This window comes from Sorex fumeus, unplaced genomic scaffold (genome assembly GCF_029834395.1).
Source record: "Sorex fumeus unplaced genomic scaffold, SorFum_2.1 ptg000131l, whole genome shotgun sequence".
In the NCBI taxonomy this organism is placed as follows: Eukaryota; Metazoa; Chordata; class Mammalia; order Eulipotyphla; family Soricidae; genus Sorex; species Sorex fumeus.
Genome location: NW_026606188.1, coordinates 20,135,769 through 20,160,596, shown reverse-complemented (window position 1 = coordinate 20,160,596; position 24,828 = coordinate 20,135,769).

Genomic DNA, 24,828 nt, shown 5'->3' with positions numbered 1-24,828 from the left:
GAATCAGAAAGAGAGGGATAGTCATAGAAAGATTGCATTCATCTGGGGGACATAAAGTAACAAAATAGGAGACTAACACCCAAGAATAGCCAAGATAAGTACCAGGAGGATTACTCCATGGCTTTGAGGACAGCCTCATACGCTAGCGGAAAGGGCAGCTCTGATAGAGAAGGAAGCACCAAATAAAGGGTGTTGGGAGGTTCCTCTCAGGATGGGAAATGCGTGATGAGAGTAGACTATAGTCCGAACAAGATTGCCACTCAATGTCTCCTTTGCAAACTCTACAGCACTCAAAAGGAGAGAGATAACAAAAGGGAATGCCCTGCCACAGAGGTAGGGTGGGATAGGGGGAAGGGAGGTGAGAGGGATACTGGGACTGGTGGTGGTGGAGAATGGGCACTGGTGGAGGGATGGGTTTTCAATCATTGTATAATCGAAACCCAAGCACAAAAATTTGTAAGTCTACAACTGTAACTCATGGTGTTTCACTAATAGATATTTAAGGAAAAAATACATCATTTATATTGGGCAGAACTACTCAATTATGAATTCACAATAAAGTGCATTTACATGTTTAAAAAAAAAGAAATAGATTCCAAGAAGTGGAATTGCTGGGTCATAATAGAAGCTCAAATTCTTAGTTTTTTTTAGCAGTGTTCGTATTGTTTTCCAAAAGGGTTGAACCAGTCAACATTCCCAGTGGACGAGGGTTACTTTTCCCCACATCCATGCCAACACTAGTTTTTTTCTTTTCTGATTATATGCCATCATATCAGTGGTGTTTTGATTTGCATTTCTCTGATGAGCAGTGATAGAGTATTTTAAATATATCTGTTGGCCATCTTTATGTCTTCTTTGAGGGAGATTCTGTTCATCTCTTCTTATTTTTTATAGGGTTGGTTTTTCTTTTTCTCATTAAATTTTATAATAGGATACATAATACAGAAACAGTCCAATTTATATCAAAGAAGTCAAAGTGATAATCAAAAGTCTCTCCCCCAAGTTGCCTATGCTGTTTGAGCCCATGTACTGTTAGTGTCTATGCGTCGTGGCCCAGCACATGTGGTGCCCAAACACTTGTGTCTCCCATATATCTCCTTTTAAGATATGTACTTTCATATTTTTTCATACATAATGCTGGGATGTGTGCAGGGGCTCTCCACCTTTGTAGAAGCCTGCGCTCTCTCTTGAATGTGTTACTCTCTGTTTCTCTCCCTCTTTTCTTTCCTCAAAACCCCCCAAATAAAATCTGTTTTTACTTAAAAAATAAGTATCCCCCCAGAAAAAAACTCAGGTTCAGATGGGTTTACTAATGAATTCATCCAAATCTTTAAAGAAGGCCTACTTTCAATCCTTTTCAGTTTTTCCCAGAAAGTTTGAAAAACAGGAACCCTCCAAAGAACTTTCTATGAGACAAATATTACTCTGATATCAAAAGCAGACAGATACCACTAAAAAATAAACCTGTATATACTGAAGCATATATGTGCTAATATTATGAACAAATATTAGTCAACCAAACCAAACAACACATCAAAAGTATCATACATCATGACCAAGAAGGTTCTATCCCAGAGATACAAGAATGGTTTAATATACTCAAAGTAATAATTGTGATATACCATATTAGTACAAGAAAAATAAAAACAATATAATTCTATTAATATATGCAGAGAAAAAAATTGGCAAGATATCACACCATTTGTGAGAAAGCTCAATGAGAGTCAGACAAATTGCACAGCAGGTAAGGCTTGCACTTAGACAATCCGGGTTCACTCCCCAGCACCCCATATAGTCCCTTGAGCACTGCTATGCGTGACCCGTAGGCACAGACTAAAGAGCAAGCACAGCAAGGTGTGACCTGAAGCAAAAAAAAAAACTCTCAATAAAATGTGTATATAAAGCATTTTCTGTAACATAGTTATAGCCATTTACCATAACACACAGCTAACATCATACTCAACAGCAAAAAACTGAGAGACTTTTTTCTAAGATCAGGCACAAAACAATGTTGCCCACTCTCACTACTATTATTCAATATAGTGTTTGAAGTCCTTGCCACAACAATTTGGTAAGAAAGAGATATTAAGGGCATCCAGATTGAAAAATAAGTCAAACTCTCATCATTTGTAGACAACAGGATACTAAGAAAATTCTTAAAAGCTATGAAAAAAAATGCCTCCAAGAAACAAAAAACTTGTACAGTAACATGGTAGGCTACCCAACCAATGGAGCGATAGCAGAGTGGTAGGGCGTTTGCCTTGCACGCAGCCAACATAGCCGACCCGAGTTCGATTCCTCCGCCCCTCTTGGAGAGTCCGGCAAGCTACTGAGAGTCTCTCGCCCGCACGGCAGAGCCTGGCAAGCTCCCCGTGACGTATTCGATATGCCAGACACAGTAACAACAAAGTCTCCAATGGAGACGTTACTGGGCCCGCTCGAGCAAATCAATGAACAACGGGAGGGCCTTTACTTTAGTTTACTTATGGTATTTCTATATGCACAATGAAAGAGAAGAAAGGGAAATTAAGGGGGGAAAATCCCATTCATAACTGTGCTTCAATACAATGAATACTTGGGAACAAATCAGGTTAACAGATCAGCTTGGAGCTATAGACACAGCACAGTGGGTAAGGTTCTTGCCTTGCACCCAGTCAACTCAGATTCAAACCCCAGCATCCCACAGCATCCCCTGAGAACCCACCAGAAGTAATTCCTGAGAGTAGAACCAAGAGTAATCCCTGAACATTACTGGGCATGGCCCCAAAATAAAAACAAAACAGAAACCAGATCAGCTTAATAAAAGAAGTAAAAGTGATTGTAACCCAAACATGAAAGCTTGTAACTATCTCACGGTGATACAATAAAATTTAAATTAAAAAAAAAAAAAGAAAGAAAAGGGAGTATGGTGCCATCAACAGGTCACTCTGTACCTGTGAGGCGAGTGCATCAGAAGCCTGATGGTGCCTTCCAGATACCCCAAAATTGCTGCTGTGCCTTGGCCAGACCCCAAAACTTGGGGCAAAGTTTACCAAGAAAGTAAACGGCCAAAATTTAGGTATGTGGGAGACACACCCACAAACCACCTCCGACTCAGCTATATAATTGGAGGCATATCATCTCTGGTTCTGAACTGCTTAATGGCCATGATCCCAGAGAATCAGAAATAAATCTCGAAACCCAACGGCTTTTGGCAGAAATGTGTCCAGACCCTGCAGTGGGTTGCAGGCGCTGGGCCACCCCAGGTAGGAATAGGTTTCGTGCCTTCCTCCAGAGGCCACTGGACAGTCAGGCTTGGGCTCACAGTGATGAGACACGCAGGGCCTCACGGGATGGCTGTGGAGCTGGCATTTCCTCCCTGTCCCAACAAGACCCTGAGTCGCTGCCCATGAACAACCTCAAGCTGCTTAATGGCCATGATCCCAGAGACTCAGAAACAAATCTCAAAATGCAATGGCTTTTGGCAGAAATGCGTCCGGAACCCGCAGTAGGTTACTGTTGCCGGGCCACCCCAGCGGGGAAAGGGTGCTATCCCTCCACCTGCTCCCCCTTGGAGGCTTGGTGGCCACCATTCACCAGAGGCCATTGGACAGTCAGGTTTGGACCCACAGTGACGAGATGCGCGGGGCCTCACGGGATGGGTGTGGAGCCAGCCCTTTCCCTCCCACCCCAACAAGACCCCAAGTCGCCGCCAACGAACGGCCTCTCTGACTCCTGATCAAGCTGCTTAACGGCCATGATACCAGAGACTCAGAAACAAGTCTCAGAACCCAGTGGCTTTTGGCAGAGATGTGTCCAGACCCCGAAGCAGGTTTACTGTTGCCGGGCCATTCCGGGGAGAAAGGGTGCTGTCCCTCCGCCTGCTCCCCTTAGGCGGTTCGTTGGCCGCCATCCTCCAGAGGCCACTGGACAGTCAGGTTTTGGCCCTCAGTGATGATACACACAGGGCCTCATGGGAGTGGGGTGAAGCTGGCCCTTTCCTCCCTGTCCCAACGAGACTCCGAGTCGCCACCCACTAACGGCCTTTCTGACTCCTGATCAAGCTGCTTAGCGGCCATGATCCAAGAGACTCAGGAACAAATCTCGAAACCCAGCAGGTTATGGCAGAAATCCCTCTAGATTTTATTGTTAAAATTTCTGAATTTCAAAATCGCACAGCCACAACTGCAGCCATGCGACATCATATGTTATTCATAACCAGCAATAGAAAACAAATTGTCTACTGTTGCCTTTTCAGCAGATCTGAGTGTTGGGGTAAAATCCCAAATAATAATGGTGGGTCTGGTGTCAAAATGTGATCAAAGTAGAGAGAGAGAGTAATGTGGAAATCATCTACCCCAAAGGTAGGGGGGAGGGTGTGGGATGGGGGTATACTGGGGTTTTTGGTGGTGGAGAATGGGCACTGGTGAAGGTACAGGTGTTTCATTGTATGACCGAGACTTAAACCCTAAAGCTTTGTAACTGCTCTCATGGTGATCCAATAAATAAAATTATAAAAAATGGGGGGGAAAAAGTAAGGTGGAGTTCATGCCCAATTCAATCAGCTAATCAGTGGTTGAATAAATAGCAGTACTCCTACATAAAAAAAGAAATACTTAAATAAAGAAAACTATGAATCATTACTAAAATAAGTAAAATAAATCACAGGAAAATAGAAACACATACTGTTCCTGAATTAGAAGAATTAATATATTGAAAAATGACAATCCTTTCCAAAGCACTAGACAGATATCCATGATATTTTTTGGTTTATTTTGTTTTGGGACCACACCTAGTTGTGTTTGGGGTTTATTCCTGGCTCTGTGCTCAGGGGTCACCCACGGCAGTGCTCAGGGGATCCTCAGGGGTCAAATTCAGGTCAGCTGCATGCAAGGCAAGAGTCTTACCCACTGTGCTATCTCTCCAGGTCTCAAGACCTTTTTAAAAGACAAAACAAATAAGGTTGAAATTTATATGGAGTAATAAAACCTCCAAATAGCCAAAACCACCCTAGGTTAAGAGAAGGTGTGAGACTTTTCATTTCCCAACCTTAAATTATACTACAAAGCTACAGTAATCAAGAAAGTGTGCTGATATAATGAAGACAGACTCTTCTCTATCAGTGGACTAGAACTGAGAGCCCAGAAAAAGGTGCCCAGGCATATAGACAACTAATTTTCTACAAAGGGGTTGAGAGTATGAAGTGGAGCAAAGAAAGCTTTCCTGACATCAGTCCTGAATCCTTATTGAGGAAAATGTAAGACAGAACCCTTCATGAATCTTTAACTTATATTCAGGAAAGAATAGGTATAATCTTTATGACATTGAATTTGGAGGCATCTTCAATGATTTATGCCATTGGCCAAACAACGGGAAGCAAAGAAGACACCCTACAGATTGGGAGAAAGTATTTGTCTATCACTTATCTGACAAAGGGTTAATATACAAGACATCAAAAGTACATATAAAACTCAACATTTTAAGTGTCTTCATCAAAGTTTTTCAGCTTTTCAGTGACAGAGCTGGGCCATGAGTGGAGCCTATGAAACTGAACTCTCTTGTTACCAGTGCGACCTTGAAACATGAGTGGACTTAATTACCTCCTGTTCGAGAGAAGTGTATGGAGGGTTAATCTGTGATGCTGTCTAATCTGTGAAAAAAAGTAAATGGTTTGCATATTTGAAGTCATATTAGGGCTGGAGAGATAGTATTGGGATATTGGTACTGTGCTTGCTTTGTATGCAGCTGACCTGGGTTCAATCCCTGGCACCACATATGAATTCCCAAGCACTGCTAGGAGTAATCTCTGAATACAGAGTCTGGGATAAGCCCGATCTCCACCAAATTTGATCCAAGAGCAAGTAAAAAAGATTCATATTAGCAAAACGACATAAGATTCTCCCCATAACTGATTCTGCTCCTAAGTGCTCCATTCAGTGAGACTTGAAACCACCTGTGGTAGGCTGGGAGCACAGGGAGATTGAAGCAGTTTTCTATGGAGGCAAGAGGAACCATGGTATTTGGTTAAATTTGATTAAACTCCTTGTTTAATCAAATTGGCACATAAGATCATAATAAACTTTTTCTTTTCATTCCAGAACAATAGGATCTCTAACAATCTCTCAGAAGATATGGGAAGTCACATTAAATTTCTGTTTTAAATATCATTTTAGTGTTACATAGTTCACTTGGCAGAGTCTCCTGCCACCATGCCTGGCTGTCCTTACCAGGGCCCCTTGGATGAGGGTGGGTTGAGTTTCCCTCCCCACCCCGAGCAGAGCCCCGGCAGCTGAAGACTTCCAGTTCCAACCACAGCCATTCCCCACACATTCAGACGAGCCTCATGCATGAAGGAACTGGCAGAGGAACCCAGGTGTGCAGGACCCTGGGCATAGATCTCCAAGCCTGCTCCGATTGGGACTGGACCTCCTCCACCCAGATCATCCATCTTCCAGTATGTAGGCGTTACACCCACCAACTGCCCCTCAGCTCATGTGATCCCATCAACGGTCAAGACCCAGAGATTATAAAACCCAGCTCCCGGAAGAGCGCGGCCATGAATGATAAAGATAAAACACATCTTATTATCTAGTTCTTACTCTGGAGAACCTGGCAGGCTAACAAAAGTATTCTGCCCACATGGCAGAGTCCGGCAAACTCCCCGTGGTGTATTCAATATGCCAAAAACCAGTAACAATGATGGGTCTCATTCTCCTGATCCTGAAAGAGCCTCGAATGTGGCACTTTCTAAAATCTCAGGGCTAGGCCAAAGGAGACGTTACTGGTGCCTGCTCGAGGAAATTGATGAATAGCAGGATGACAGTGACAGTGACAGTGACAGTTAACTTGATCACTTGATCACTTGACATCCCGTTACTCATAAATTTGCTTGAGTGGACACCAGTAATGTCTCCATTCATCCCTGTTGCGTGCTAATGTAGCCCAATGGCGTCTGCTTGTTCCAGGAACATGAAGAGCCTCAAACTGATCGTTCAGGGTCTTGATGAAGAAGTCTGGCCATCTCGTAGGTGGGCGACCATGCGATCTTTTGATGTCCCATGGAATCCAGCTGGTAATGGCTCTAGTTCAGCGGTCATCTCCAAATCTCATTACATGTACAGCTCATCTGATTTTTGACACCTTGGCAAAAGAGACAGCGTCCCTGATTCTTGACCGTCGATGGAGGTCGGAACTCCAGATTCTTTCTCTCATTTTAGTGAAGCGTGGTACTCCAAGCATAGCTCTTTCAATTCCTCTTTGGGAGACCCGAATAGCGTTCTCATCCTGTTTTTGTAGGGCCCAGGTCTCTGAGGCATATGTTATTGCAGGAAGAATAGTGGAATTGAAGAGATGTGCCTGGAGCCGGAAGTTCTTTGTCCTCTTAGTTATTTCTTTGATGCTCTTGAAGGCCTTCCAAGCCCTCTCTTCCTCCTGCATAACTCAGGTGCCAGGTCATTTGTCATGTTGACTTCTCAACCTAGGTACACATAACTGTTGCATTTGGAGATGTTCGTTCTTTTGAGAGCAAATGGAACATCAGGAATGAGACTGTTTTCTTATAAACATTGTCTTTGTGAGATTCAGCTGGAGTCCGACCTTTCCACACTCACGGTCGAAGTTGGTCAGCATTTGTGCTGCTTGGCTAATGATTGGTGTTATTAGAACGATGTCATCAGCGAAGCAGAGGTGGTGTAGTTGCCGACCATCTATCTTCACTCCAATTCCTTCCCATTCCAGTTGTCGCATGACTTTCTTGAGGGTGGCACTGAAGAGTTTTGATGAAATGATATTGCCCTGCCAAACCCCTCTCTTCTTGTACAGTAGAACAGTCCTGCTGGTTTTCCAATGGGATGGAACCTTGCATCCAGAAAGGTAGCGTGTGAAGAGCTGAGCCAGTGTATTGATGAGTACTGACAGCAGATACTTCAGGTGTTTGGGTCTGATCTTGTCTGGACCGGGTGTTGTATGCTTCTTTTCCAACGAAATGGCATGTCGAATTTCGGAAGGGAGAACGTTGGGAACAACATATCCATCCTGTGGAATTTGGTATGTGGGCAGTTGGACGTGGTTATCGAAGAGATCCGAGTAGAAGTCATGGATAATCTTCTCCACTGCCCTACTGGAAGATGTGATAGATCCATCAGGACTTCAGGGGGCAGTCATCTTGGTCTTGTAGTTGGCAAAGGACAGGCGGGCAATGCAAATACTTTTCCCGGCTTCTGTCACATCGGCCAGCACTGCTGCTCTTCTCTCTTTGTTCTCTCTTTGAGGTCCTCCTTTATCACTTCTCTGCACTGCTTTGTTAGCTCGGATGTTCGCTTGCAGTTGTCTGAGGCTTGTGCCAAGCCACGTTGGCGAATGAGCTTAAGAGTTTTCGAAGACTGGCTTCTTTTTGTGGCTATCTCTCTCTCGGCATTCCTTGCACAATTATGGAAGTGCTGAACCAGTCAATCACTACCACTACCTCCACTACCCAGCCACCGCCATGCTCCAGAATGCTTTCTGGATGCTCGGGCCAAGATCCACGCACAAGTGAAGTCCCACAAAATCAGGACAGCGGAACTTTGTGACCTTGGACTCCAGGCCCAACGCGACCCAGGAACAGAGATCCTCTGCCTGTTCCCACCAATCTCCAGAGACCAAGCGATTAAAACCAGAAGCCCTACCCTGTCCTGTCTGCTTCCACCAACCTCCAACAACCCAGGGATTACACACAGAAGACCAACCCTACCGATACCAGATAAATACCTCATCGGTTGACCTCCACTACCTCCACTACCTCCACTACCCAGCCACCACCACGCTCCAGGATGCTTTCCGGATGCTCCGGCCAAGCCCCAGTTACATAGTTATGTCTGCAAGTGTATATTTTTTTGGGGGAAACCAATAATGTCATTTAAAACTATGGATCAATTTTATAAATGAACTATAAGTTTTCTAAAATTGATAAGAAGAAAAATTATAAGTCAAATCAATTAATTAATGGGCAAATATAGTACCTGGGCAGAGAGACTCTTCCTTGAGGAGGTGAAAACTAATTGCAAGAAACAAGTCATACTGGAAGTCACAGGTTGCACATAGCAGTTGTTGTTTTCCATTTGCTGAACAACATTAAAGAAAGGGAAGATCTAAGAAAAAGAGTATTTAAAACCCCTGGGAAACTTGTATTGAATGCATGAAAAGGAATAGGTGATAATGAAGGCCTGTGAGAGAATACAGCAAGTGATGGTGATCCTGGTAGCAGGGAGCAATATGAGTGCTGAGGCACCCAATCTCCAAAAAAAATTACAAGTTTGGCTCATAGTAGGAGCTCAAAATGAAGAAGCCATGAATGAATGGAGGGATGCCTTTCTCCCAAGTGTGAGAAGAGGAAATTTCATATTCACAAGTGAATTAATGAAAAATAGTACCTGTGATGCGTTGAATGTGTGAGGCCCCTCTTCACAAACTCCAACGCTGAAGACCTAAACCCCCAGCGTGTCCGTATTTGGCTATGTAGGAGACAGTATTGGAGAGGTAGATAGGGTTCGTGAGGTCGTGAAGGTGGGGTTCTTGTCTGATGAGTGTTAGTGCCATGTAAAAAGGGATGACAGAAAGCTTGGATCTCACATGCCTCCTCTCTCTCAGTCTTCACTACTGTCTCTGTCTCTCTCTCTCCTTCCTAACTTTCAATTCCCCCTGCTCCCAACTAGTATCATAGATTTTTTACATCCCAACCTCTGAAACTTAGAAGTCATTATCTTTCATTCTAATTTGTGGTATTCCGTTATGACAGCCTAACCAGAGTAAGAGAGTACCTTAACCTTTACCCAAACTTCTATATGTCTACATTTAGTTGTACTTAGAAGCATGAGTAATTATACCGTAACACAATTGTTATATTACATTTATGTATAATTATTAGCCATTTAAATCTTGTGTTTTAATAAATAGTTAACTTTGTAAAAGGACTCCCTAGCTGCGTGATAGTTATACTATTTTCAGAGGTCTATATCCAAGGCTAGCTTGCTATTAAAATCATAGTGTGAAAACCAGGGCTCTCCAGTCAATATGGGGATACAATATTCAACATATAGACAATATACTAAAAAAATCCATTTATTATAATACAATTGAGACACAAAACCACACTCATAGCTGACATTCTCTTGTCTTTGTTTTCTTTTTTCCCCCCTTTGCATTCAGCTTTTGAGATTCATCATAGGGAGAAAAGTAAATGGAGCCAGGTAACTAACTGTGAACTGGGTGTGCTGGGTGCAAGATGAAGCTGCTACATTAAGCACTTGCAGAGAAGTCTTGAGGCTCTTAACATCTGCTTTCTGAGGCTGAGATTCTGGGGCTAGGTAGTGTTCAAACATTTCTCTCTTACACACACAGTAAATGAAAACAACTTGCTTCCCGCTGCGCAGAAAGAGTACTGATAAATCCCTGGTTATAGGAGTTCTCGTTTTGCCTATAATAGGAGCAACCCCACACTTGTGGCTACATAACCAAGCCCTGTCAGCTTTTTCTAAAATTTGCCGATGTGTACGTGTATTCCTGGGAGCTTCATAGAGTGAAAGAGTACCAGAATTCTGGAGAATAAGGTTAACTCGATCTCTACTTCTTACTCACTGTGATCCTTGGTGTTTTTCTTGATCCATCAGAGACATTTCCTTTCTCTGTTAAATGGGGTTAACAGTTTCTTGCCTTTCTGCTTCAGAGAACTGATCTCAGCAGATTGACAAGCAAGCCATGTGTAGGTATATTCCTTTGTAAAATACAATATTCTACACCAGTGATGGCAAAGTCTGCTTCACAAGGACAAAAATCCATGCAATGCTTGCTTTTGTAAGGTGCATAAATCAAGAGTGATTTCTATATGTTTAAATAAATGAGAATGTTATTTTGTGATTTGAAAATTCTGTGGAACTTAAGTTTCACTATCCTTATACGTGAGCTGTTAATGTGCATTTTTCTATGTACTATCTATGGCTACTTTTTTGAGTGAGTGGTGTGGGACACACTTGACAATGGTTGGGGCTGGCTTGCTCCTGGATCTGCATTCTCCTGAATCACTCTTGGTGGTACTTAGGAGACCATATGGGTTGCCAGGGAATCAAACCTCGGCCAGCTGCATGCACGGCAAGTGCCCTACACACTGTACTATTGCTCCAGCCCTCTATGGCTACTTTACAACCAGTGTTAAAGTTGAACTGGTTAACAAAACCCAAAGTATTTACTATCTGGCCTTTTACAGAAAAAAAATTTGCTAACCTCAGCTCTACACAATTCAAGCAGGTTTATTATGATTTTACTAAACAGATGCACCTTTATAAGGCTTTTACTAAGCAGCTTGGGCCGTCCACTGTTCAAGAGTGAGAGCTGACTTGTTCTCAAGCATAAAGCTGCACACTTAGTGAACTGAATAGCTGTTAAATGGTTGCATCTTGTAGAAAGGGGTAACTTGGGCTAGAGCAATAGCATAGCATGTAGGGCACTTGCCCTGGCACCACTTTAGTTACAGAGCTCCTCTGGGAGTAATTCCTGAGCACAGAGCCAGGAGTAAATCCTGTGCACAAGTAGTCCTGACCCCAAAAACTAACAAAAAAAACCCCCAAATTAAAAAACTAACTTAAAATAATAAATGGGGTAATATACAGATCAGGCTGAATAAGCCCTAGAGATATAACAGTCTTTAGGGTTATATTACAAAATAATATAAACATATCATTTTCTAGACTGAGCTTCTTCAGTCTACTAGAGTCTTGGATAAGTAAGAAAGAATAAAAATCAAGCCTTGGGTAAAGAGGGTTCTGCATTACAAAAGAAACTTGAGTCAAAAGAAAAAGATATTTACAAAATTGGAAAAAATGTTTGCACATAATACACTGAATGAAGAGCTAATATCCAAGACATATAAAGCATTCAGATCACATAATTCAAAAGCAACAACAACAACAAAACTAGAAATCCTATAAAAATGCAGAGGAGAATGGCAGTTCTGAAGAAGACATATGGATGGCCAGTAGGCATATGAAAAAGTGTTGTCAGTTATGATTAGGGAAATGCAAATCAAAACAACAACAAGATATTACCTCACACCAGTTACAATGACACATATCAAGAAGACTGGAAACACCAGTGTTGATGGGAATGTGATAAAAGCACCCTCATTCATCATTGATAGGAATGTTATGTGATTCAGCTTCAAAGAAAAATGGTATGGAGATTTCTCAAAAATCTTAGAAAAGACTTTTCATAGTGGCCTTTCTCATTCTATTTCTTGGCACACACCCCCAAAATACAAAAACATTAATTCATAAAGACATATGGAAACTCTATGTTCATAGTAGTGCTTGGCACAATTTTCAGGATTTGGAAACATCCCAAACATTCAACAATAGATAAACAGATAAATATTTTGTGGTATGAAGAAACAATGAAATTACTATGAAGCTATACAAAAAAGAAAGTCATGGCATTTACTACAACATTGATGGAACTGGAGGGATCACATTAAGTGAACTAAGTCAGAGGGAGAAGGAAATATATCTTGTAGCTTCACTCATCTGTGAAACATAGAGACAAAACAAAGGAAGAAACAGTATGAACAACAACCCTTGACCTTGTGTAACAAACCTATCAAGCATGTGTGTGTGTGGTGGGGGGAGGAGGGAATCAGAGGAACAGTGGTAGAGGATCTTGGAAACTGGTAGTGGTGGATTTTAGCAACTTTGTACACTGTACCATAAAATCTAACATTGTAACTATTACAAAAATAGTAAAGGTAAAGGTAAAGGCCCTCCCATATCGGGGAGCTTGCCGGGGAGCTTGCCGGGCTCTGCCCTGCGGGCGAGTAACATTTTAAAAATAAAATAAAGATGGGGGAGGGGCCTTAAAAGAAAACTGCTCCAGGAGGTAGAAGTTAAAGAGGGACATACTGAGCTTGTTTTACAGAGATGGTACAATTTCAGAATCTGCTGTTTCAAATTCAATAACCAATGAAGGTGAGTGGTCCGGGGCAAGTAATGCACAAGACTAGAGGATTGATGACAAAAAATGTCTTAAGAAACATAGTAAACCCCTGCAAAAGGTCCAAAGGTACGGGACTATCATTGTCTCATAATAATGTCTGCCCAAGAGGTCCATTAAAATGGAAATATTTTCATAATCAAGTGGACGGGGTCTATGAGTATATTACTCTACTCCAACTCCTCTCAGAATTGGTCAAAGGTGTAATAAACAACCATAAACTGGATTCTATAGTATAAGCAATAATCCAGAAATATTCCTAGGATTAATGTCCTGGGATTCCTTACCATTCCAATGCTGATATTTGCTGAGTACTTTTATATTTCTTATATTTCTCTTATATTAGTTTGCTGAAGGTCCTAACAAGGGTTTAGCCAACAACCAGTCCTCAAATACCAATGGACTCTTACATTTAAGATTAATTTGTGGAAAAGTGGAAATTTGTCCCTGCATGGTAGAGTACTATGCTCTTAATTCAGAATTGTGAACTTCCCCCCATGATCTGCAGAAGTAACAGATAACAGTATTATACAGATGCTGTACTATCATACACAGCATTGCCAGACCACTATATTCTCAATGAATGAGACAATCAGTGGGATTCATAGGACTTATTATCAATGTTCTAGAAGTAACTGATCATATGAAATAGCAATAACATCTAACATTTATATGCTGGAAATTATTCTGAGAACCTCCCATGCAACAACTCACTTAATCCTATTGTAGGTGAGCATGCCCACCAAGGGATGTGTGTTTGTGGGCTCTCCAGGCGGCTCTCTCTCACCGCCTGCATTTGGTGCTCTCAAGCTGCTGTGTATGGACAGGATCGGGACACTGTAAGTGATGGGCAGGCAAAGGAAGAACGAGTACCAGGTTGGTTGCTGATTAGTTACCATTTATTAAATCTCTCCTTTCTCTCCTCTCTCCCATCTCACATACGCTCCCTTTCTTGCCCCTCATTCCTCAGTCCCCACTCATCTCCTCTACTCTTCTCTCTCAATTCTGACTCTAATCCCCGACTCGGACTCTGACTCCCAGACTCGGACTCGGATCCCAGACCGGACTCTCTAGATTCTGACTCTGACCTACCCAGATTCTCTCTCTACCCTTACTTATATCTCTCCATCTTGCCCCCTCCCCCATGCTCCACCTGGTCTGGAAGCAAAAACAACATAAGGAAGCGCTTCCTGATGGCCCCGGGGCAAAATAGCTCTTAAGGTGTTTTTCTCCTTCAGTTATTTTTGTGTCTGACATAGTAAGAGATACATTGAAGCTTCTAGGGCAGCTCTCCTGGGAACATCTTGAAACAGTCTCAGATTACAGCGCTCAAACCAGATTAATCATTCCTAATCCTAGCAGGGTCCAAATCTAGTTATTACTTTTTGGATCATGACAGCATCTGTCCATGACCAAGCTCTTAACTTATAGTTAAGCATTAGACACTTTGACCAGGCCCATTTCGATAGCTCACCACTTGCCCAGGTTCATCCAGTCCCAAATCGGGACCCTGTTTTTGGCGGTGCTAGGAAGTAAGGGCAGCTGAGGTTTAGGTCGAGACAACAGATGCTCAGGAGGAAAATATCATTTAGAGTCAAATAACTCCTACATAACAAAAGCATAGCATTTGTTACTGTCTTCCTGTGCCCATACAAAAAGGACATTTCTCTGAATAAACTATACAAAGGACTTAAGGAGAAGAGAAAAACAATATTTACAAGTCAACAGAGCACAAAGAAATAAGTTACAAATACACACAGAGGAAAGGAAGGACTGTGATGGGAGCAACCCAAAACTACCTAACTACCTAACAACCCTAAACTACCTGGCTATGTTATCCTACACCCTATAACAGTCTTCTGAGTTAATTACAATAACTGTATTGTAACATAAAGTAAGAATGGTTAATAAACTGCCTCTGGCTGCTCATTTAACAGGAGGGAAGGCTGAATTTGAATCCAAATAGTCCTAGGCAAAACCTGTGATGTAACTCTATTTTACATTGCTATTCAACTACTAATTTATACTACTACCTACAACTCTACAACTACTACTCGACTCAACTCTCAGCTACTCTACATCTCCAACTGGAGTAGCACAACCCACTAAGGGCTCGCATAAGGAGCCTAACCAGGTACAAAACGAATGAGATTACAAATTGACCCTAGTAGACAAATTTATTCTTTGAACCAGTGACCAACACATGGTGCTGTTTCTGCCATAGTAAGAAGATACCTATCAGGGACTCAAGAAGGTAGAAGTGGGCCGGAGTGATAGCACAGTGGGTAGGGTATTTGCCTTGCACACGGTCAACCCGGGTTTGATTCCCAGCAACCCATATGATCCCTCAAGCACCACCTGGAGTAATTCCTGAGTGCAGAGCCAGGAGTAACCCCTGCACATTGCCGGGTATGACCCCCCCCCCAAAAAAAAGAAGGAAAGAAAGAAAGAGAAAAACTCACATTCCTAAACGTATATATATGCAGTGATGGACTATCTAATTATTTCAAACCACTGCTAACAGCAGGAAACAAGACAGTTAAAAATAGGACAAAACTGGACATAACAATGTAGAAATTATTACCAAGAAGAAAACAGTATGATCCTTTATCCCCCTGCTTGTTAAAGTGTGGGAATGTGACCACGATTGGGTCATGTAATCATTCAGTTATGTTGATCATAAAATTTGGTTTAAAATAAATATATATTTAATATTAGTTAAAAATAAGTAAATAAATAATTACACTCTTAAAAATAAAAAATTTAAAAAGAAATTGGAATCACCACAAACATCAGAACCATATACTCTGAAGAAGAGAACTTGATGCCTTGTACTAAGACTGACCGTTAGTAACTTCTCTGGCCCCTTTGTGAATAAAGTCAGAATTGATAATATTTTTTATTCCATAAATTCTAAGCACAGAAGTGAAGCAAACAACATTTTCGTCTTTTCTGTTCATGACTCTATGTCATGTATCAATGCACTGGCTGGTTAAAGGAACTTTAACAAAGAATTTATAATCAGTTCCTTAAGACTAAAGTGTTTTAAGCACTACAAACACACACACACACACACACACACACACAAACACACACACGACTACCTGAAAGGCTGGGTCAAGAAAAGTCAGAGTGGGCAGTTCTATGGCTTAGTTCCCTAAACGATCCATGTGTTGCTCTTCCCAGTGAACTTGCCTCAGAGCACAGGAGTGTCAGCTAGACTGAGGGTCTCACTCTCTTTCCAAGCCCACCAGGCTTCCTCCGGACAGTGAAGGAGTTGATGGTGCCACTGGAGTGTTCCATCTAAGAATCTTTGACTTTCAAAGCCACTTCAGGCAATCCATGAGAAGGTTCTTCCTGGCTCTGCCCTGCTCTCAAAGCTCTGTAGTTCTATTTTGCCTGCAAAGGACAGAAGACAGGTTAGCAAAGAAAGAACTGTGGTACAATGGTTAGACCCTTCCTTGGATCCTATGTAAACTCCAAGGGCTTAAATCTTACAAATAGATGACTCTAAACTTTAGTCTTTACATCTGTAAGATGTAAATAATATTTGGACAGGATCGAGGGCAGGGCACCATTAGTGTATATGGTGCACGATTCAAGGGTTTGCTAAATCAATGAAGTTGCCCCAAGAGAAGGAGTCTCCTTCCAGACAGGACAGCCAGACTGATAGAAACTGAGTTTTGCTTAAAAAGAACTGAACTTGATAGAAAAAGAAAATGTTCTTGTTCATTTGCTGACTATCTCTTTTATGGCCTTGCTTTTACTTTTGTTTGGGGGGGGGGGGTCTTCCCATTGGTGTGAGGGGCCACCAAGGCCATGCCAGTAACACTCGAGAGGCAATATGCCGCTGGGTGGCTTTGTACAAACAATTACACTCTCTTGCCATCTGAGCTGTCTCTCTGGCCTCCTGTTTGCTGACTGATCACTAGTAGGTTACTGAATGTTCAAAAGTGAATGTTTTAAATTATAGGAAACTTGCTTTTAGGAAAATATATTAGGTAAAAAAAAATGTGTCCTTTAAGAAAATGTTAATTAACTGGCAATTTAGAGCTAAGAAATCAGTGCCCATAAACAAAGCATGAAGACCTTGCAGGGAGTTGCACCCTGGCAGAATCCCAGCTCTGCATCCTTGTAAATGACCTCAGCAAAGCTCTTCCCAGTGAACTTGCCTCAGAGCACAGGAGTGTCAGCTAGACTGAGGGTCTCACTCTCTTTCCAAGCCCACCAGGCTTCCTCCGGAACTTACTGCAAAAGTTCAGGCTTCTCCTGAACTTACTGCAAAAAACAAACAAACAAACAAACAAACAAACAAAAAAACGGACGTTGCTTTGGGATCCAAGGGAGGCCTGAGAATGAGGTAAGAAAAATGCCCCCATGCAGGCTATTATGGGTAGCACTTAATGATTCAACAAAGGTTTGGATTTAAATTTGAAAACAATTTCCACTGAGCTGACACAGAGTCATTCACTGTCTGGCTCAAGTCCTAGTTCTTTGGGCACAATTCTATCAAGCTGTGTTTTCTGATTGATATAGCAGGCAGTTTAAGATAGGGGAAACACATTGACCACTGATCAAGGCAGTATGGCTTGAAGAAACAAGAACTGCATTTTTAAAAAAGCAAAATTTATGAAAAAAATAAGGGCAACGGAGATAGCTCAAAGAGCTGTAGCTTCCTTGCTTGCACCAGCCTCCAACTTGGATCCCTGGCATGCCATGGTTTCCCGCAGCATCACTGGGTATAGCCCTAGTGGTCCCCATCACCATCAGGGTGGACCTAGCACCTCTGGAAAGTGTCTTCCCCCAAAAAGAAAGCCATTTTTAAGTCTATTCCTGAGTCTTCCAGTGCAGGCAAAAATAACCCCACATACCTATGTCTCCGCCAAGGACCCTCTATGACAATCTAGGTGGTGACGGAGCAATTGCCCACTGCTATTCAAAAGCTTCACAAGACAATGCCCAGTGCTCCTGTGCCTGTACCCCAAGGAAAGGGGATTTGAAGGAGGGAACCACCTTATTGTCTCAGATTATTTGGAAATGCAGCTCAAGAGAACCAGGAAGGAGGGAGGCTGGCTGAGGTCGCAGGTCCTCACTCCAGAAACTGTGAAGATTTGAAAAGCCCTATCACGGGATCCAAAGGGGAAGACTCAGCTGAGGCTTAGCCGAAATCTGCTCCTATTTGCTGGAAAGAAAATTGTTTCCCTTATGAAGAAAAAACACACACACAATGTAAGAGAAAGGATTGACTGGGAAGGCAGGAATGATCAGCTGGAGGGGACATCCCTAGGAGAGATGCACAATTTGGGGAGCAGGCAGCCCCTCCTTTGGTTTGGGCTAGCAGGGAGCCAGATGCATGGGTTCAAACCCAGCCCGTAATGACTATTACATGACTGCTGACTTAATTTCACCACCGTCTCACATGTCAAGTGAGTATCTTATAGTATTGTTATGAGGGCAAGTGTGCTGATCACATAAAACCTTAAAAGATGGCCACATAAAGTAACGTAATGGGAGACTAACACCCAGGAGTGGCCGAGACTAGTACCAGGAATTTTGCTCCATGGCTTGGAGGCCAGCCACACGTGCTAGGGGAAAAGAAAGCTCAGATAGAAAAGGGAGCACCAAATAAAGGGTGTTGGGAGGATCCTCCCAGGATGGGAGAAGCATGCTGAAAGTAGACTATAGACCAAACATTACTGCCACTCAATGCCTCTCTTGCAAACCACAGAACCCAAAAGGAGAGAGAGAGAGAGAGAGAGAGAGAGAACAAAAGGGAATGCCCTGCCACAGAGGCAGAGTGGGATGGGGGGGTTGGGGGGGTGGGAGGGATGCTGGGACCTGTGGTGGTGGAGGATGGGCGCTGGTGGAGGGATGGGTACTTGATCATTGTATAACTGAAACCCAAGCACAAAAATTTGAAAGTCTATAACTGTATCTTGTGGTGTTTCACTAATAAAAAAAAATTTTTAAAAATTAAAAAAAAAGAATAAAAGTTAAAAAAAAAAGATGGCCACATCCCATAATTTAATCAATGTTATTGTCCATGGAGAGTTTCATGTTTTACTTTCTCATCCTCCTGGAAATGGATGATTGGATTTCCTCAACCCCACCTCCCCAAAGAGTGAAGTGAAGGCCTTTGCTCCTATACTCAGTGCATGGTCACTAGTTGTTGGCCAAAGTCCTGAGTTTGTGAGAGTTTTCCTGAGGCACAGATCCCAGGAGTGAGTTGTCATCTAATTTTAACCATAATTGTCTCTTGCTCACAATTTTACACTGGTAGTGCATGGGAGTGTTTCTTTTCCCACACCTTCTTCTACAATCAGTGTCATCAGATTTTAAAATGTCTGTTAATTTGGAGGTTGGTTTAGATACTACAGGGATTTAGATGCTTGCCTCGCACGTGGCCTGATCAGTTGAATTTCCAAGCAGCATCTGGAGTGAGACCCATGAACTCAGAGCCAGGAGTAAGCTCAGAGAACCCCCAGATGTGGCCCAGACTACCCCACCCCCTAAATTCCGCTAATCAGGTTGGTGAAAAGACCTATTTTAATGTTTATTTTATATGGATTAGAATTGAACATGTTTTCATGTACCATTAGCTATTCAATATTCTCTTCTGCGATTTGTATATATATATATTTTTTCTGGTTTTTGTGTCACACCCAGTGATGTCCAGGGGTTACTCCTGGTTCTGCACTCAGGAATCACTCCTGCCAATTCTCAGGGACTTCACAGGATGACAGGGATTGAACCCCAGGTTGACTGCAGGCGAGGCAAGCACCCGGCCCACTGTACTATCTCTCCAGCCCCTATATTGCTCATATTTATTTATTTATTTATTTTGCTTTTTGGGTCACACCCGGAAATGCACAGGGGTTACTCCTGGTTTTGCACTCAGGAATTACTCCTGGTGGTTCTCGGGGGACCATATGGGATGCTGGGAATCGAACCCGGGTCAGCTGCATGCAAGGCAAACACCCTACCCGCTGTGCAATTGCTCCAGCTCCTGTATTGCTCATTTTTAACTTGGGTTTCTTGGTTCTGTGTTGCTACAGTTTTGAAGTTTTGTCTTGAGTTTTTAGATATACAGCAGCACTGACTAACGTTGGATATTGGAAATATCTTCTCCCAATTTAGCACTGGAGCACTATAGCACTATCCTCCCGGTGTTCATCAATTTGCTCGAGTGGGCATCAGTAACGTCTCACAACAAATTGTGAGATTGTTGCTACTGTTTTAGGCATATTGAATATTTCACGGGTAACTTGCCAGGTTCCCAATTTAGCACTATAAAAATTAATTTAGCCCTGTTTATTTTTTGTTTAGATTTTCTTTAGTAAATAAAAATATTGAGGAGCATTGCAGTACCAAACTCAGATCAAATCTTGTCTAGATGACTTAATCCTCCATATCTGCGACCTTTCGAAAGAAAACGATAGCTATTTTTAGATATGATTTATTCATATCTCAGTCTCAACTGGTTTTCTATGCACGATGACCAGCATTCAATTAAGGATGAGAAGGCATTAATTGTTCACAGTGATTTATTACATTCAATATTCCAACACCAATCCCACTACCATTATACTTTCCTACCACCATTATTTCTCATTTTCCCAACCACCATCCAAACCTGCCCCAATATCAGGCCCTAAATTATTTCTTTTGTATTGCTTGTATGTAATTCGCTAAAAATATTCAAAAATATTTCCTTTAAAAAACAGTCTCTGAAGATTGTTGTATGTCACCCTAGAGCCATTTTAAACTCTTGTATAAGAGATTGCGTTACAAATTAAGCCTATGTGTTAATACTTTTTTAGTCCAGACTGGCTGACTTCTACTTTACATCTCATCCCATATGGTGTGCTACTCCTGATATATCAGTGATGCAGAGCATGAGATGTCATTTTGCGACCACATGCTCCAGGAATTCTAAAATTTTCTGGGGTGATACAGCTTGGTTAAATTTTAAACTGGATGGTGACTTTGGAAGTTTGGAAGCATCTCTGCAGCTCACTGATCTCTTTTGAGATTTATTTATAAGTTTCTGACTCATGGAATGGCTGGCTAATGAACTTATTCGGTACCAGAGGGAGTTCATGGGTGTGACTACCAGGTCATGAACAGGGAGATGAAGGAAGATCACTCATCCCGACTCCATTGGCATCTGGAGATTTCAGTCACAAGACCCATATACCTGAGTTTTTCAACAGATTCACTCATGGATGAGGCTTGTTGAGCCTGTGGACTCCAGCCATGAGCATGGTGGCAGTGGGGTTCTGGAGGATTTAGGCTACCAGGGCTCTGTTGGGGCAGGTGGGAGGAATAACTCACCCTCCTCTGGGGTACCCTGGATATGAGATTCATCCTGATATGCTCTAATTTTTATTCTTCTCGTTATTTTCCTAAATTATTAGCACATTTTCTTATTTTTATTTCCCTTCTCTCTAGACTTTGTTTTGTTTTCCTTTTGATTTTTTGCTTGTTTTGATAATCTGGACAGTTTATTAACCTTTCTTACACTTCCTTGGCATCCCTATGATTGAGATTGAGATATAAAACAAAGTTAGCCATCGTGTCAGAAATGGAGAACTTCCTCCCATGTCTTAGCTGTGATGGCCTTCAGCAAAAATAGCAAAAATTCATACACAGCTTAGTTGAATAGAGAATCCATATGATCTTATTCTCCAACAGCTACACAAAATGAAATATTACCTACATTTATAACAATATTACTACTAGGAATTCAGACTATAAAAATAAAAAACAAAATAAAAGCAGTTCCTCATCCAATGATTATGTATTCTACATTTAGATTTTTCCTCTTTTTCAGTAATGTCTAAGTCAGATATTTTTGTGTTGGCAGTCTTATACTCTGAAACACACAACTTCAGATCAGGTGCTTTAATATTTAATGAGCTTCCATTCTACAACAGTTTTTACATAGATTCTATTTCCCCTTCATTCATTCACCCAGGTTCTGATCTCCTAACCTAAATCTTTCTGTATTCTGGTAGCAAGTTTGTAATGATTGGATGTTCAAGAATGGATAGCAAAAGAAATTTAGTTTTTTTTCACAATGATGCTCCATCATCAGAAATCAAGACCACTGATAGGTGGAGACCATTTGTAGGGACAGCTTCTAGTGGACTATTTATCCACTGGAGGCTCATTATATGCAAGTTCAAAGTATCTTAAGGACTTGCAGAAATACTTGAGACATAAGCAAGAATTACCTCTAAAATGCATGCACATGCTGAAAGTAGACTATAGACCAAACATGATTGCCACGTAATGCCTCTTTTGCAAACCACAACACCCAAAAGGAGAGAGAGAACAAAAGGGAATGCCCTGCCACAGAGGCAGGGTGGGGTGGGGGAATGGGGGGTGGGAGGGATACTGGGACCCATGGTGGTGGAAAATGGGCATTGGTGGAGGGATGGGTATTTGATCATTGTATAACTGAAACCCAAGCACAAAAATTTGTAAGTCTACAACTGTACCTCATGGTGTTTCACTAATAAAAATTAAATTAAAAAATTTTAAAAATGGGGGAAAATACACTTGGATATAAGTCCTGAAAGTATAAAATAAATGAAAGAAACCTAAAAAATTTAAAAAAATACAATGCATGCACACATGCATATAAATTTGTTTGAGATGCTGTAGGGTATGGTAGTGGGGCTCCAAACTAAAAGTGCAGAACTTAAACAAGTCCTAAACCAGCCTAAGCCTCATTTTGAAAGATCCCACACCATGTGTTCTGAGTCTACAGCTTGAGTTTGTTTGAGTGTGATGTGGAATAACAGAGAATCTGAGAGCATAATGTTTAAAACTAGAATCAAAACCTTCTATCTGGGTTTTCAAACTGTCTCAGCTAAAAAGTGGGGAGTCTGGTACTGTCCATCTTGCTCCTGTCTGCCTACCCCTTGTTGTTCTCTTGCCTGCTCTCTGCCTGCTCAGCAGATGTTCTTCTGCTTTAGGTGTATCAGAATCCTTATGAAATTCTGTGCAAATACCATGATCTAATCTAGCTTCCTCATTTTGCTAGTAAATGCTTCAAGGCTTAGAGAACAGAAATAAGTTGCAAGTCCTCCCAACTAGATAATAACCCAAATCTCAGTTCAGGACTGATTTTGAGTGTGCTATGTGTTCTGCTTCCTCAGGCCTCCCCAGCAGAGAAACAAAGAGACGGGACTCATGGATAGATGGTCAAAATGGTCCATTTAGTTCCAGAGCTAAATAACTTAAATAGACAATCTGAGGGGGTTCGAGGTCCAGGACTGCAAATAGGTGAGATTGATCATTTACAGAGGCAAAGCATTTTGGTGGAGGCAGTTCTCTTGGGGGGATTAACTCAAAGAGATGTTCTAGCTTCCAGGAGCTATACTGAGAAATTCACTCAGAGGCAACAAGAATCTACATTGCTTTTTTCCTTTCCCTTGCTACTAGTACATATTAAAAAATTAAGTTTACTTTTTATTAATATTTGCAGTTACTTGGATAAACACAGTAAGTGATATAGGTTCCAAAACTTAGTTCTCTGGGCTCTGAGCACAAGTAAGGCTTTTACCATATATCCCAGACTAAGTCCTCAGACCTGTTTAACTTTTCCTACTTCATAGGGTCTTATCTCTTAGGCCGTCATGGCTTACATAAAGACTGTGCTTCATGCTTTACAGACTGTCCCACGGATGCCTGGGTAGGTTTGTTGCTTGCCCTGGTCCATCCAGCAGTCCCTTGGTGGGACCCAGCTTTTTAGGTGTTAGGAAATATGGTGACAGAAGCTTGAGTCAAGTAATTATGAAGGATACCTAGGAGTACATGTAGTATGGAGTCAATTAACTTACAAATATTAGGAGCACAGCATTATGGTCTTTCTGTGTTTAAGTAAATAAAAACTGTTCTATAGTAAAATATAGTAACAGTAAAGTGTTCTAAAGAGAAAAGCAAATAATTCACTACAAATACAAAATTCAATCACCAGAAGATTTGACTTTACAAGTAACCAAGCCTGACGTGGGTAATTTAGTAGCTAACACAGAATGAGAGGTAAAATACAAAGGAAAGGTTAAAGATAAACTCAAGGCATTAGAAGTGCTCATATGAGCACTGTAAGCTTCTCTGGGGAAAGGAAAAGGGGCAATTCATCAATGGAACCTAAAACACTTAGGGTTAGTATCCAAAACAGGACTATTTTTTTCCAAGCAGAAATTGAGGAATCTTAAATAATAGAAAGAAAGTTTACTTTAAAGTCTGTTTCAAACTTGAGAGCTATTTTTTTCCAACACGGAAGGCAAGTGGGCTTTACTATGCCAGTAGGACTGTGGTTCTTCTCATTTGATGTCTTTTAAAAATATCTATTTTTGTTTGGGGGCTACACCTGTGCTGATGGGCTAGTCCTAGCTTGGTGCTCAGGGGTTGTAACAGTGCTTAGGGGACTTGGCTTCTTGTATGCAAAACATATGGCCAAGTTTACTGAACTGTTTCTTATATTCTGTTTTTTAAACCAATGATTTTAAACCATCAGTTCCATAGCCCAGTGCAACTCTACACATGTAGAAAGATTGGAAATAATTGGTCTACCACTCTAATTATTATTGCCAATCTATGGATCATTGTGCAATTTAGGTGCTGGTCAGCAATGAGAAAGGGCTAATGAATGCTGTTTGAAATCAAACAGCATTGAGGGAGATGTTTTTGAGGGGTTCAGAGATCATCTGTGAATTTAATCAGATGAATAAAGATAATTTGACATCAGTTTTAATGTATGGGTTGTTCTCAACTACCATCCCTTAAGAGTTTCCATTTCCCACTGAGGGATATAGAAATAAT